Source organism: Propithecus coquereli, unplaced genomic scaffold (assembly GCF_000956105.1).
Source record: "Propithecus coquereli isolate 6110/MARCELLA unplaced genomic scaffold, Pcoq_1.0 Scaffold147, whole genome shotgun sequence".
Lineage (NCBI taxonomy): Eukaryota > Metazoa > Chordata > Mammalia > Primates > Indriidae > Propithecus > Propithecus coquereli.
In genome coordinates this window covers 524,139-537,667 of record NW_012139080.1, presented here as the reverse complement: position 1 = coordinate 537,667, position 13,529 = coordinate 524,139, and positions in this window count along the sequence as shown.

Genomic DNA, 13,529 nt, shown 5'->3' with positions numbered 1-13,529 from the left:
GAGACACCACTAATAGATTAATCAAGAAAGACATCTGTAAAAACATTTCTCATTTACAAACCATGCCATCAGAATATATTCACGGCCCACCTTTATTACAGTAGTTTTCAACCAAAAAAAAAAAAAAAAGTAATGGCATGTCCCTATTGCTACAAAAACACTAGGGGGAAAAAAGGATTTGGAGAAGGAAAATGGAGAGCTTAGTAGTGTGCTACATCAGCGTGTGGGTTGCAAAAGGAACAAAAAGTACATCTTACGTGCATGGTAAAGATGAAGCATAAAGCTGGAAACAATCTTTTGTCTAAACAGGGATTTTTTCTGGAAAAACAGGATAAGGCTGCTCCTAATTAAATCAATGATAAAGTTTTCAAAATCTTCAGGGATTTTGTGTCTATATATGCTTGCTAACAAGCCTAAATAATCAAACTCATAATAGAAAACTTTCTGCTTAGAAATCTTTCCTGTTACTCTTTAACCATTAAGTTCTCTACTGTCCTTTGCTATGGAATCATTTATCACCTAATATCACACACCAGGGCTATTCCACTGCCATGTCTAAGGCCTCCTTTCATCTCAGTCCCTATCAAGACAAGAAATGAGGTCACGCAAAGTGAAATAGGAAGACATGCTGTTTTTGAAAGTCTGTAACTCCCCACCAGTTTGCAACAATTCCATTATTAAGGATGCAGAATAAGAAAGCTGTCCACTCTGGATGTGTAACAATAAATGATGCAATAAACTTAGTATCTCAGCCTTACTCTAGACGGATCTCTATTCTTCTTCAATTTTTTTTCTTCTACCACATTCCTTTGAGGTCAGCAAGAAAGATAAAAGAATGGTTTGATCAGCTTCATAAAAGTGAAGAAAAAAATGAAAGCAAAGAAAATCTGGATTACTTGCTATGGTCCTAATCCTCTTAGAGATACTTCAATTTAACCCTTTAGTCCCTTACCAGATAAGAGCCAACTAGCTCTATCTTTAATTTTCAAAGTAATTTATGTCCAAAATAGATGGTCCAAATCAAGAGCCCCAAAATGCAGCCCAGGTACCAATTGTTCTTTCTCAGTATCTGTTGTTAGAATTGTTCCTTGCCACCAGGACTGGAAAAAAAACAGTTTTAAACCCTTGAAGTTTATTATTTATTCTTCCACCTCTCGTTTAAAGCCATTTCTTTTTTTCTCTTTTATTTTCTGGTATCTATCTTTTATTATCATTTATAATATAGCAGCATATATTGGAGATGGTATTTTAAATTATTAATGTGCTTTATTTGTTTTGCATTTGCAAGTACATGTCCTAGAACATCCATCTGCTTGGGGAGATATGTTCGGGAAAGAAAAATAAAAATAAAGACTGATGTAATATTCAGCATCTGACATACGAAATAGGATTTAGCAGAAAGTCAATGAGCTTAAGATTCATGCATTTTTTTTAGAGAACAAGGATTTCCCAAATGCTTTCATTTCCTCTTTTAGGATATCAACAGCCAATCGTGGAGGACCCATGGCCATTAAGTTCTTTTTAGCGTTAAGAAAATTCCATTTGCACCTGAGAATGCAATAGCAAGAAATCTCTTGCTTGTTTGTAGAAGGAGGACAAAATGTAAGTAAAGAAAAACAAAACCTCCCCATTGTCGGATTGGGGAATCACAGAGCAGAAGGGGAAGAAAGAAAATGAGGTTCAAGTGTTCAGTCTTGGGTGTCCTGATTCTGCCCCTCAGGCTTTGGCCTAGAGAGGGTGATTTGTGCTATATTAGGAAAGAATCCTCAAACAGAAGTGGCACTGGCTCCTTCTTCCTTCCCCATTTGAGAATGAAGGAGGCGATGACTCTGAGGAGAACCCGGCACCAACACAGGACCACTTAGCCGTGTGTTTAAACAGAGAGTGATCTGAGTTAGAGCTTCTGATGCTCGCTCAAGATCCTTGGGGTGTAAGCATCTGAGCTGAGAACCAGACAGGCTGATGTGGGGCCCACTCTGCTGAAGCAAGATGACACCGCAGGGGAAGATGGAACCGAGCAGTCTGTTCAGAGGCCTGGATACGAGGCATGGTGGAGAAAAAGGGGTCCAATACCAGTGAACACCTAAGAACCAGGAAGTGACAGGGACCCCTCCAACCCACTACCATGGAGACACCTAACGTGCCACCCTAGGAAGCAAAATAAGAGAAGACAGGACCTCAGCAATGTTGCCTGGTAGGAATTGAGCACTACCTGAAGACACTGTTTTGATCAGACTATATGTTTCGATCAGACCAAGTTTTATGCCATATTGGATGTTTTACTACATTTTCCCTACTCACTCTCTAAAACTGTTTCAGAATTAGCTCCCCGGGTGATTCTTGTGCACATCAAGCTTAAAAAACCATTACCCAACTTTCTAGCCAATCTTGCAAAAAGAAAAACTATGTTAATCTCTGGATTAATTGATCACGAGAAAAACAGATATTCTTGGTACTTAAGTTAGTCTGAAATTTCTCCTTAGGGCCCTCCTAAGCAAAAATCGCATGCAATGTTTTCAACAGCTACCTTTCAGTAGACATACAAATGTGCTTCCTCAGGCTCCTCTAGAAAATTCTTTGCTCAGTGCTGACGACACCTCAACAAACAGCAATTTATTAAAGACAAGCTAATGCTGAAATAGCTGTATATAGGTGAGGAATTCAGCTTACTGGGAGAGCTTAGGCAAGAGGTAAGCTTTTGAACATCTGGTGGAGTTGATGAAATGAATGACTTTGAGCAAACTTCCCTTCATAAATGTTGTTTGAGCTTGATTTTTGCTAAATGGTAGGTGGCCCCAAGTTCAAAAAGGTGCTTGTTGTGGGGCTAGTTTATGTCACTTTTTAAATACAGACAAATATCTAAATAGACAATAGAGATTGGTTTGATATCCTTTTATAAATATTGAGGCACTTAATAAGGACTAACAATGCTGTGTTAGTTCACTAGGGCTGACATAACAAAGTACTACAGCCTGGATGGCTTAAGCAATAGAAATTTATTCTCTCACAAGTCTGGAGACTGGAAGTCAGCGAAAAAGGTGTCTGTGGGTTAATTTTGTTGGAACCGCCTTCCTTGTCTCGTAGCTGGCCACCTTCTCCCTCTGTCTTCACCTGGTCTTCCCTCCAAGCATGTCTGTTTCCTAACCTCCTCTCTATGGACACCAGTCATACTGGATTAAGACCCACTCATTTGACCTCATTTTACCTTAATTATCTCTTTAATTTCCCTATCTCCAAATACAGTCACATTCTGAGGTACTGGGGGCTAGGACTTCAGCATATAAATTTTGAGGGGATGCAGTTCAGCCCATAAAAACAAATGCCTGAATAGGAGATCACACTGCTGACCACAGAGATGGGTTCAGGGGTGCGCACATTCCTCAAAGTTATGCCAACAAGATTTTATTTCTCTGGGAGGAAAAAGGATCTCTTTATCCATTGGGATTATCAGATATGAGAATACAGCCAGGAGTTGGTCAAATGCCCATTGCCATCTCTAGGCTGGGCTGGAGTCATTCCGCCTGAACCACATGGACTAGGGTGGGGAAGTATGGCACACAGTTGTCCATGTTCATGGCACCAGCTGCGTGTTCGGGTGGGAAGATACAGCTCGGCTGTGCTCCTCTCTCCAGGCCAGGTGTTCTGGTCTGGGGCATCTACATGGAGGGAACATCTTTTGTAAGTTCACAGAGAATTGCCATATGCATTGACAGCCCTGGTATCCTTGTCAGGAGATTGGGGGATGTTTGCCAGGCAGGCAAAACTACCCGATGTCCACTACTCTTCTCCATAATCCTTCTATCCCAGTTCCATACACCATCCTACATTTTCCTACGTGCATTTTCCATGTATGCTGTGGGTCCTAGGTCTATAAACTTTGGTTAGCTAATTGCGCAATATAGAGCTCAACCTATGTTAAACCATCCAGAGCCCTTGTGTCTGAAACTGTGTCCCACGTGCCTAGGTCCAATGGGTCATTCCCCATCATGCCTCTTAGGTGACTTCCACCATCTCTCTCACATCTTTCACGTCTCATACAGCTGTCACACACAGCTACCCTAAGCTAAAGATGCCTTCAGTCTCCACCCCAATCCTATTCCTCAATGCCAGAGGCCTTGCTGCTGTGTGCATCTTCCTGAAACCTCCTTTCAGGTTCAGTGTGTGTGTGTTTGCGTGTACATGTGGGAAGACTTTCTTTTTTGCTGTTGCTGCTTATTGTAACAGAGTTTGATCGGGGAAGTAGAACTGGCATGAGCGGTCTTGGATAAGGATATTACAGTGGTTATACTGTAGGTAATTGCAGGAGCAGTCTGTGCAGTTACCATAGGTCAGCCAGACTGCAGTAGGGAAGGAAGCTGAGGAAGAAGAGATCAAGGACAAACTGGAGCCTGGGAGAATACACTGGAACTTGCATCTGCTTTTCACCACCTCCAACCGTGAAGATCTGCAGGAAAAACTGTACCCTTCACAGAGGAGCGGCATGCACACGTGACCCAGGATTCAAAGAAGCTAAAGGAGCAGATCCGGTGGGAGGTGGGGGTTGATGGGTGTGGGTGCTGCCCACAGCAACCAGGGGAGCTTGCAGGAGGGTAACAACGTGCATGAGCTGCCACCATGCCTGACGTTCTGTGCCAACCTTCCAAAAATAAAAAAACAAATTTGGCTTTGCTTTGGCTTTCCAAATCTTGTGTGGATTTTTCTAGTGGCCAGCTTTAACCAGATACCAAATAGGAAAGAGTATCCTGGGATATATAATTCCAGGTATCTACATTGGCATAGTACAAGGCATCAGACTTAGTAAATCTAAATATATCCTTTACTCATAAAACTGTGTCCACTTTTTAAACTGTACTATGCGTAAGTTCATATTAAGACTCTTCTAAGAAAGAGGTATCCAAAATGAAATTAAACTGTATAAACCTTATCTAACGATTAAATATGGGCTAATGTCTTTGGCCAGAAATAATCATGGAAAGATCGTGTTGAAAGATTTCTTAGCCTAAATATGTCATTGTGCATTTTCTATAGTTTATAAGATGATTTCATATGGCATACTCAAACATCCAGTTCTCCCCCCAAGTTCTGTAGGGCCCAAGCCCCTCTAACCCACTGTCTAATACCTCGCAAGGCTCCTGGCCCTACCCACTTGGGCCTTCCATCCATTTTATTTTTTACTAACAGCTTTAGGAAACTTAAAAATTCAAATAGAAGCTTTTTCCACGTTGATATGTCACCAACAGTGGAGGTCTCTAATAATAATATAAATGCCTAATTATGGCCGGGCTCAGTGGCTCATGCCTGTAATCCTAGCACTCTGAGAGGCCCAGGTGGGAGGATTGCTTGAGGTCAGGAGTTTGAGATCAGCCTGAGCAAGTGCAAGACCCTGTCTCTACTAAAAATAAAAAAAAAATTAGCTGGGCAACTAAACAATAGAAAAAAATTAGTCAGGCATGGTGGCACGTTGCCTGTAGTCGCAGCTACTCGGGAGGCTGAGGCAGGAGGATCCCGTGAGCCCAGGAGTTTGAGGTTGCTGTGAGCTAGGCTGACACCATGGCACTCTACCCCAAGCAACAGAGCAAGTCTCTGTCTCCAAAAAATATATATATATGTAAATGCCTAAAATTATAGAGAATTGGTTAAATATATTTTTATTTCATCTATATAATGCAGAACTATTTTGCTATTACAGCTGATATTGTAGAAAAGCATATTCAATTACTCAGTTCTATGTTAATTAAAAGAAAGCAAGTTACATAAGAAGATAACCTCATTTTTGGAATCCATAGCCCATATATGTGATAGAACTGTCCACATGCAGATAAGCCGCCTTTAGGCGCTTGGCTGTAATATTTGTTGCTGGCAGTGGGATTCATACGAAGGAGAGACACTAAGTACATACAGGATACGAACTAACTTAGGAACTTGGTTTGTCTTTTATCCTTCCACTCTATTTGGCTTTAGAAACTTCAAAAGCTGCAAGATGCCTAAAGTTTATCTGGATTATCTTGTCATTTGGAGCACTCAAGTGTCTGCTTCAATATGCCTTAGAATCACGATTGCCAAATGAAAGCGATACTTTGTGCTTCTCACATAGCTGCTTACCAAGGATCCCAAGGCACCGGCAAAATGTTAGTTTTGCCTCCCATCGTATCTTTGAAGAAACTCGGGAGAAAGTCCGGGACAATTTGACTTATAAAACTCACCAATTAATCCAAAGATAAACTGTCAAGGGCATGCTTTTACAAATACACATGCTGTTATTCCTAGTCTATTCTCTGAAAAGACATGAATCCCACAGAGTTACAAAATGAATATGGAAATTAATAAAAGCAAAATCTTACTCTATCCTTAAAGAGTGCATATATACATAGAAGAATAATAACCTGTATCTGAAAAAATACCAAACTTCTTATCCTCCCATGGAACATACTGTACTTTTATTTTTTCTTTCTGTGTCTTGGTGCTGGCCTTTCAACTTTTCAAATCAAACAGCAATCCCTTACTACGTAAATTTATAAATAGGAATGCAACCAGAGATAAAGAATTTCTTTAAATACAGGTCTGTAGCTGTGTGGTGTTGATTTCTAGCAGCTTTAGTGATCACTGGGTGGGAGCCATCCTCTCCAGCCCTGTCCTCCAATTACCAGCACGAAGCATCCGCGTGGTGCACGTCTTAACTGAGCTTGTTCTGCAATCAGTGGCAGCAAATGACATAAAGGCCTTGGTTTCCTCACCCTCACTCTGTACTGCTACATCCCAAATTATTTTTTTCTTCATTATTTTAATTCCAACATTATGATTAAATCACACAGATTTCATAAATATAAATTTATTTTATGTCAAAATCCAGGATATTTTGAAAAAAATGAATCATCTTCATTAATATTCCAACATTTTAAAGTCATTTATTTGGTAATTGTTGCAATGTATCTATTTCTAGTTCATTTTAGCTTTTATGAAAAAATTTGCCTTAAATGTTTATTTATTCGTATGCATAATTTTAAGAGCCTGGGAGTTCTAAAAAGCCAAGGACTCTGTTCTCCAGACATGTTTAAGAGACCTACTCACAAATTTAGTGAAATAAATTACAAAAGGATTTATACATACATGAACGAATGTGAGTTATATTTTAAAAACTGGGATTTTTTTCTTCCCCTAGAATGAGGAAATTTTTGGTTTTATTTTTATTCCACACACTTAGCTTTGAAATAAATAGGTTGCTACATACCATAGTAATTGTGGATGGACAGGGGTCACCAGGAAACAATAAAACTGTCAACACAAACTAATGACAACTGAGCACAGGGTAGCGAATAGGACATGAGTGTTTTACGAGAAAAGGTCAGAAGGTTCAAGTCACGGGAAAGAAAGATGGGTCTTACCATCCCAACCGAACACACTTCACAAGTTAATTAGGTAGAAGCTAGAAGGAACTTGTTCCAGATGGTGGAGAAAGAGCGTGGGAGATTGATATATGCCAGAGATTGAGGAGTCAGGGATGAAGCACAAAGCAGAGTCTGGTCTGATGGTGAGATCAGGGAACAAGTGGGAGATTAGGGACAGAGGAAAACAGAGATCAGGGACCCAGGCGGTAAGAAAGGATCAGAGCAACATAAAGCCAGAGGGGAGGGGCTGGGAGATTGTAGGGAGCAGTGGTCGCAGGCATGCAGGCCCGCAAAGCCTCTGGACTACATGGTCAGCCGTCTTCACCGGCTCTTTGCCACCACCCAGGACAGATGTAGACAGCAACTAAACCTCAGATCCAGATGTGGCACCATGCAGTAGGACTTCCCAGCTAAACCAAGAGGTGTTGAGTCAAAACATGATGCATGTATGTTCCATGTATGTGTCTCAATTTGCTGACTCTTAAACACTGTACATTTTTTAAGGATTCCATGAGGTCAAATTAGTTTTACAGATATATATATATACACACACCCACTGCAAAATATTTATTATGAGTATGCATCCTATATGCACTAAATTATAAAAATGATACATTGCAAACTTCTTAACAATGTGCCGTGACTTGTCACTACAGTATGAGGCAGGGCTGAGTTAGGATGAGATGAGTGAGACTCTCGCTTTGGTCACAAAATTTAACGGTGCATCAAAAGTCTCAGCGATCGAGAGAAATAATGTACATCTTCATGCAATATTTTTAAAAGATCACAATTAATAGAATGAACAATATTTGATAGCACAATAAAGTGACTATAATCATCAATAAGTTAGAGTATACTTTACCTAAAAATTGGAATGCTCCTAACACAAAGAAATGATAAATGCCTGAGGTAATGGACACTCCAATTACCCTGATTTGATTAATTCACATTGTATGTCTGTATCAAAACATCATAGGTACCCTATAAATACATATATCTATTATGTACCCATAATAATTAAAAATTAAAAATCAACTTATCTATGATGAACAAAATATCAAACTTTTAAATAAAGATAGGATCCCACACTGCACCTCCATGACTCATCTCGTTACCCACTCTAATCCTGGTCCTGTTGGATCCTGACCATAGAGGTTTATTTTGGAGTCTCCCTAAGTTTTCCACCCAAGAGCGAAGTGTCTCTCGTTCACCCTGACCCCAGTGTGAGGTATTTGATGTAAGGATAGGGTATGCTTAACCATCCTCAGTCCTTCTAAGTCTCTCTCCCTATGAAGCCTCCAGCATTTCTGCTAAGCTGCAACAGATATAGGGGCAGACTATACATCATCAGGTGCCACAGTTTTCTCCAAACTCTGGCTGCTCTGAGTCCTACAGATCCAGTGCCCTTGTTCTAGATATAGAACTGACATTATTAGATCTGCTGATTTAACATTACCTGAGTCCTATGTTCTCCCACCAAACCAGAAACAAGAGGAGGACCAGGACCTCCCTCTTTACTCTCGTTGTATCACTACAACTTCTCTGATTGCTGATACACAGCATGCACCCAATAAATATTTGTTGCATGAACAAGGAACTCTTCCTTAGGGTATACCCAGAGGTGAACAAAATCAGAGACAAAGCAACTCACTAAATAAAAAGTTAATGGCCGTTGACAAAAGGAGTTAGCTGTGTTGCCTAAACTGCAATTTAAAGAATTTTGACTTAAAAGATCCAAGCGGCTTAAAAAATAAATCAGCAAATACACATTTGACACATTTGTCTAGAGCAGAAGCTCTTTGCCTGAGGTCCAGTAGGGAAATGGCTTTGAAAGGACAGAACGTTGAAATTCATTGCAAACTGTGTATGTACATTTGAGAGGGGAGGTCCAAGGCTCATGCATTTTTCATTTGTCTTCAGATTTCATGAAAAATCACTGTTCTAAGGACTGTTATAAATGGCAAAGCTCATCCCTGACTTGGCTGAGCAAAACATTTTCTATAAAACAAAATACCACTAATTGTGGTGCATTCAACTTGAACCTCGTGGGTTTTTCACTCATTTATGGAATATTTTTAGTGGCTCCAATGGGATATTGCTCTTTAAATTCTGTTACTACCGTACCTCTCTCCATAAGTGTCCTAAAGTCCATTATTCAGCATGTGTACTTGACCGCCTGGAGCCCTGCCAGAGACAGATAGAGAAATCACATAAAGTATCCCAACATTAAAGCGCTTTACACGCAGCCCTCGCCTATGGTCATTTGGCAATTTCAACAGTACTTAGTGGGAAAATGTCCGCGTGTGACCTCTGACTGTGTTTTCTTTGTCTACTAGTGCATTTTCCTCCTCACCCTGCTCTCCACTTTGCTTCCAAAGTTCCTGCACACTCAGACCTACAAGTGTTCATAAGTACATAAAACTTAGTAATTCTAGGGATTGGCAGGAAACTTTGGATCATCTAACCCAGTGGTTTCCACACAGAACCAGGGGATCTGAGGAATGTCAAAGGGGTCAGATTATATTTCGCATGGTCACCCCTGCCTCCTTCCACATACACGGAAGTATAAAGGATTGTTGTTCTATATAATATGGAACTTGGGTAAAAATAGTTTTCATTATAAAGGTTACACTCATTTTGCAGAGGAGGAGACAAAGCATTAAGTCATTCCATTATACAGGACTCTTTCAGTAGCAATGACAGAAATGCAAGTCAAACTGCTGAAAGGAGAAACTAAAGGACGGGATTTACTAATTCATTAATGAAAACTGCAGGGTCCCCAGGAATCACTGGCTTCAGGCCAGTGTACTCACACAGGGACTCACAGGGATCAGGGACTCACACAGGGTCCTTAGTACTGGATCTCTCTCCATCTGGCGGTTCAGTTCTCTCTGTGTGGGCTTCATCCTCAGCCTGACCTTTCAGTGTGGCCACAAGGCAGCTGCCGCAAGCCCCAGGCGTTCATCCTCACACCTTAGCAGCTTCAGCAGACAAAGAGCCTACTGCTCAATAGTTCCAAACGAAGTCCCGAAACCGAATCTCAGTGTCCAGATCTCTGTCATGTGCCCATTCTTGAGCCAGTCATTGTGAGCAGAGACTCTGATTGGCCAGAGCTGAATGGCATGCCCATATCTAGCGCTAGAGCATAACACTGCTAGGACTGAGGGTGAAGGATGAGTATTTTCTCAGAGGAAACTCAGGGTGCAGTTAACAGAAGAAAAGAATATGCTGCTGGGCGGCTGAAGTAAACAAACATAGAAAAACTAGACCCCACTGCAAATGGGAAGACTAAATGGCATGGCCAAGGTCAAATGTCATTCAGGAGTGATAGAGACAAGACAGAAGCCTGTGTTTCTTTATTTCCCATCTACGTGGATATATTAGTTTATTAGAGCTTCCATAACAAAATACTATAAACTCTGATTTAAAAGAAATTTATTTTCTCGCCATCTGGAGGCCAGAAGTCCACCATCAAGGTGTTGGCAGGGTTGGTTTCTTCTGAGAGAGGCCTCTCTCCTTGGCTTATAGACAACCGCCTTCTCCCCGCATCTCTACATGGTCTTCCCTCTGGGTAGTCTCTGTCCTAATCCCTTCTTCTTATAAGGACACCAGTCACATTGGATTAGGACCACCCACATCATTTTAACTTTACCTTTTAAAGGCCCCGTCTCCAAATACAGTCACATTCTGAGGCACTGGGGGTTAGGACCTCAACATATGGATTTGGGAGGGACATGATTCAGTCCATAACAGTGGGTTTCATTATACCAAGAAGATAGTTTACATAAATAAGTGAATGTAAACACAAAAACAGCCCATACATACAGATAAGGGCATGAATGCACACTCCCCTGGCAATATATGCACAGAGAAACACACATGTGCCATCTGGATACACCAAAGGTGACCAGAACAGGTTAATCACCTTTTTCCTTCACAAATTCCACAAATTAAAGATTGCATAAGCCTTACTTGCAACAATTCTAACGTTTTTTTCCAAGTAAACTACAAAGTAGCAAGCTCCCCTATGAAATTTTTATCAAATAAGATAAATCTTTTATACCATTTATACAAATGTTGGTCTCAACATTATCTTTTTTGCACTCCTTATGCACAGGGCCATAAGGAATAGAAAGTACAGAGATTAATTTAGGTAACAATTACCATAATTCACAATTGCATTAGCACCTATTAAGGTTCATTGTTCTGTGGAAATTTTAATGATATATTCCAGAGTGAATAAAAGCAGAAGATGATTGGAAATAAAATTGTTTCTATGTATGCTGACAGGACTGCTGAGTGTAATTATACATTTCGGAGGGGACCTGTTTGGAGTTTACTCCATAATTTTATGTAAATGTTAAATAACTTCATGCGTTCTTCCTCCCGGGTTAAATGCCAATTTGTGTTATTTCAACAAGGGAAGCGCTGTAGGGTTATTAACAGACTTGCTCTGCCAGTGAAGCCTACTTCTGTAAAGTAGCTCCACATACTCCAAAACGATAGTGGTATCTTTAGTTTTTTCTTCATTTTACATCTTATTAATGGGCTGCTGAACTTTTACTTCTGAAAACAGCTCTTTATTCTTAACATTTGTGACAAAAACCCAAAAAGTGAGAAATTATTCTCCTAAATATAATCAAGCTCATTCATAATGCTGGTTTGTATCAACTTCTTTAGTCTCAAAAGAAACCAGGTAGATAGAAAGCCTTGAAATACACATAGATACAATAATTTTAGGATGTAGATGTAAATAGCTCTATATGTCCAGATTTTTCCCAGTTTATAGAGACTAAAATTAGGAGCCAGCACTTGGTAGGTGCTCTTAAGTATGCGTTGACTGTGGGAACACCCCCAATCTTTCCAAACCCTCATTAAACAAATGAGAATCCAATCTGTTGGAGCACAGCAGGCCTGCTTTCTTTCTGCAGAAATGCTCACCTTTATGGCCCACATATACAGTCCCCTAAATCAACAAGAAACCAAAAAAGGCACAAATGGGGAAGGAAGAGGATGTGAAAATCAATACATCATTAAAGAATGAAAAACAAATTATAATTTCTCCTACAATTCCATTATCGTATCCCAAAGTGAGACAATAAAACTATTCTGCTTTCATATTACAAGATATTTTGGAGATGATGCTGACAAATGGCCAAAGCATGTGGTTTGGCCTCTGATACGACAGGCAGGAATTGTGCAATATGAACATCTGATGGAGCCTCTGAGGTCGTCTGGTAAGAAAGCACACCCAAGGATGTGACAGGTGCGGCCAGATTCACAGGGCCAGACCATGGCAGAGTCGGCACTGGATGCTGGGTTGCCTAACTCCTGGGGCCATGTCCTCCCTGTTCCTTGCATAGCCCGCCCCAAGGGTGAGCAGGCCAGAACACCCTTCCTGCTTTCTCTGCTCAACACAGAGCAGTATTGTGGGGTGAAAAAAACATTGGCCTTTGATTCAGACAAAGAATGAGTTTCAGCTCTTCTGCTCACATGTGGTGCAGTGTGGACCAATGACAGATTTTCTGAACTATGCTGCCTCTCTAACAAGGACGTGTGACCACTCGATACGCTTTGCTATTATGAAATAGCAGCAAGGATATGGGTGGCCTAAAATGGACTGAAAATGTCAGGACAGGAGTTAAAAAAAAAAAACGTTATCTGCTGAGGGTCTCCAGGGACAGGTTGATGTTTTGGTCACAGAAAAATTGGTAGGATGGAGAATTATTAAATGGCTCAACATTTATTTGAGTTCTTAAAAATAATTAGTAACAAGGCATGATAGGAATTTCACTGATACCTGTCCCAACATTATGTGTAAACATAACTATATTGTTCAACTTTGTAATAATCTAGACTCTGAATTTCTTCATTTATTTTCACAATTTTTAGCCTCAGAAATCTCTGGAGATCAATATGCCATACTTCACTATTACTTGGTAATATCGATTATTTCTCTCTCAGATATCTGTCAATGCCTAAGGTGTCAGTCGGAGAGTACTGATTTTTCTATCGGTGTAACAGTTTGTCCGGTCAAGTCCCATTTTGAGAAACATTCCCCAAATAGAATATCACCATGAATATCACCATCAAAATCACAATCAACAAACATTAACTGCTTTCCTCCACTAGGCAAAGGCTTTA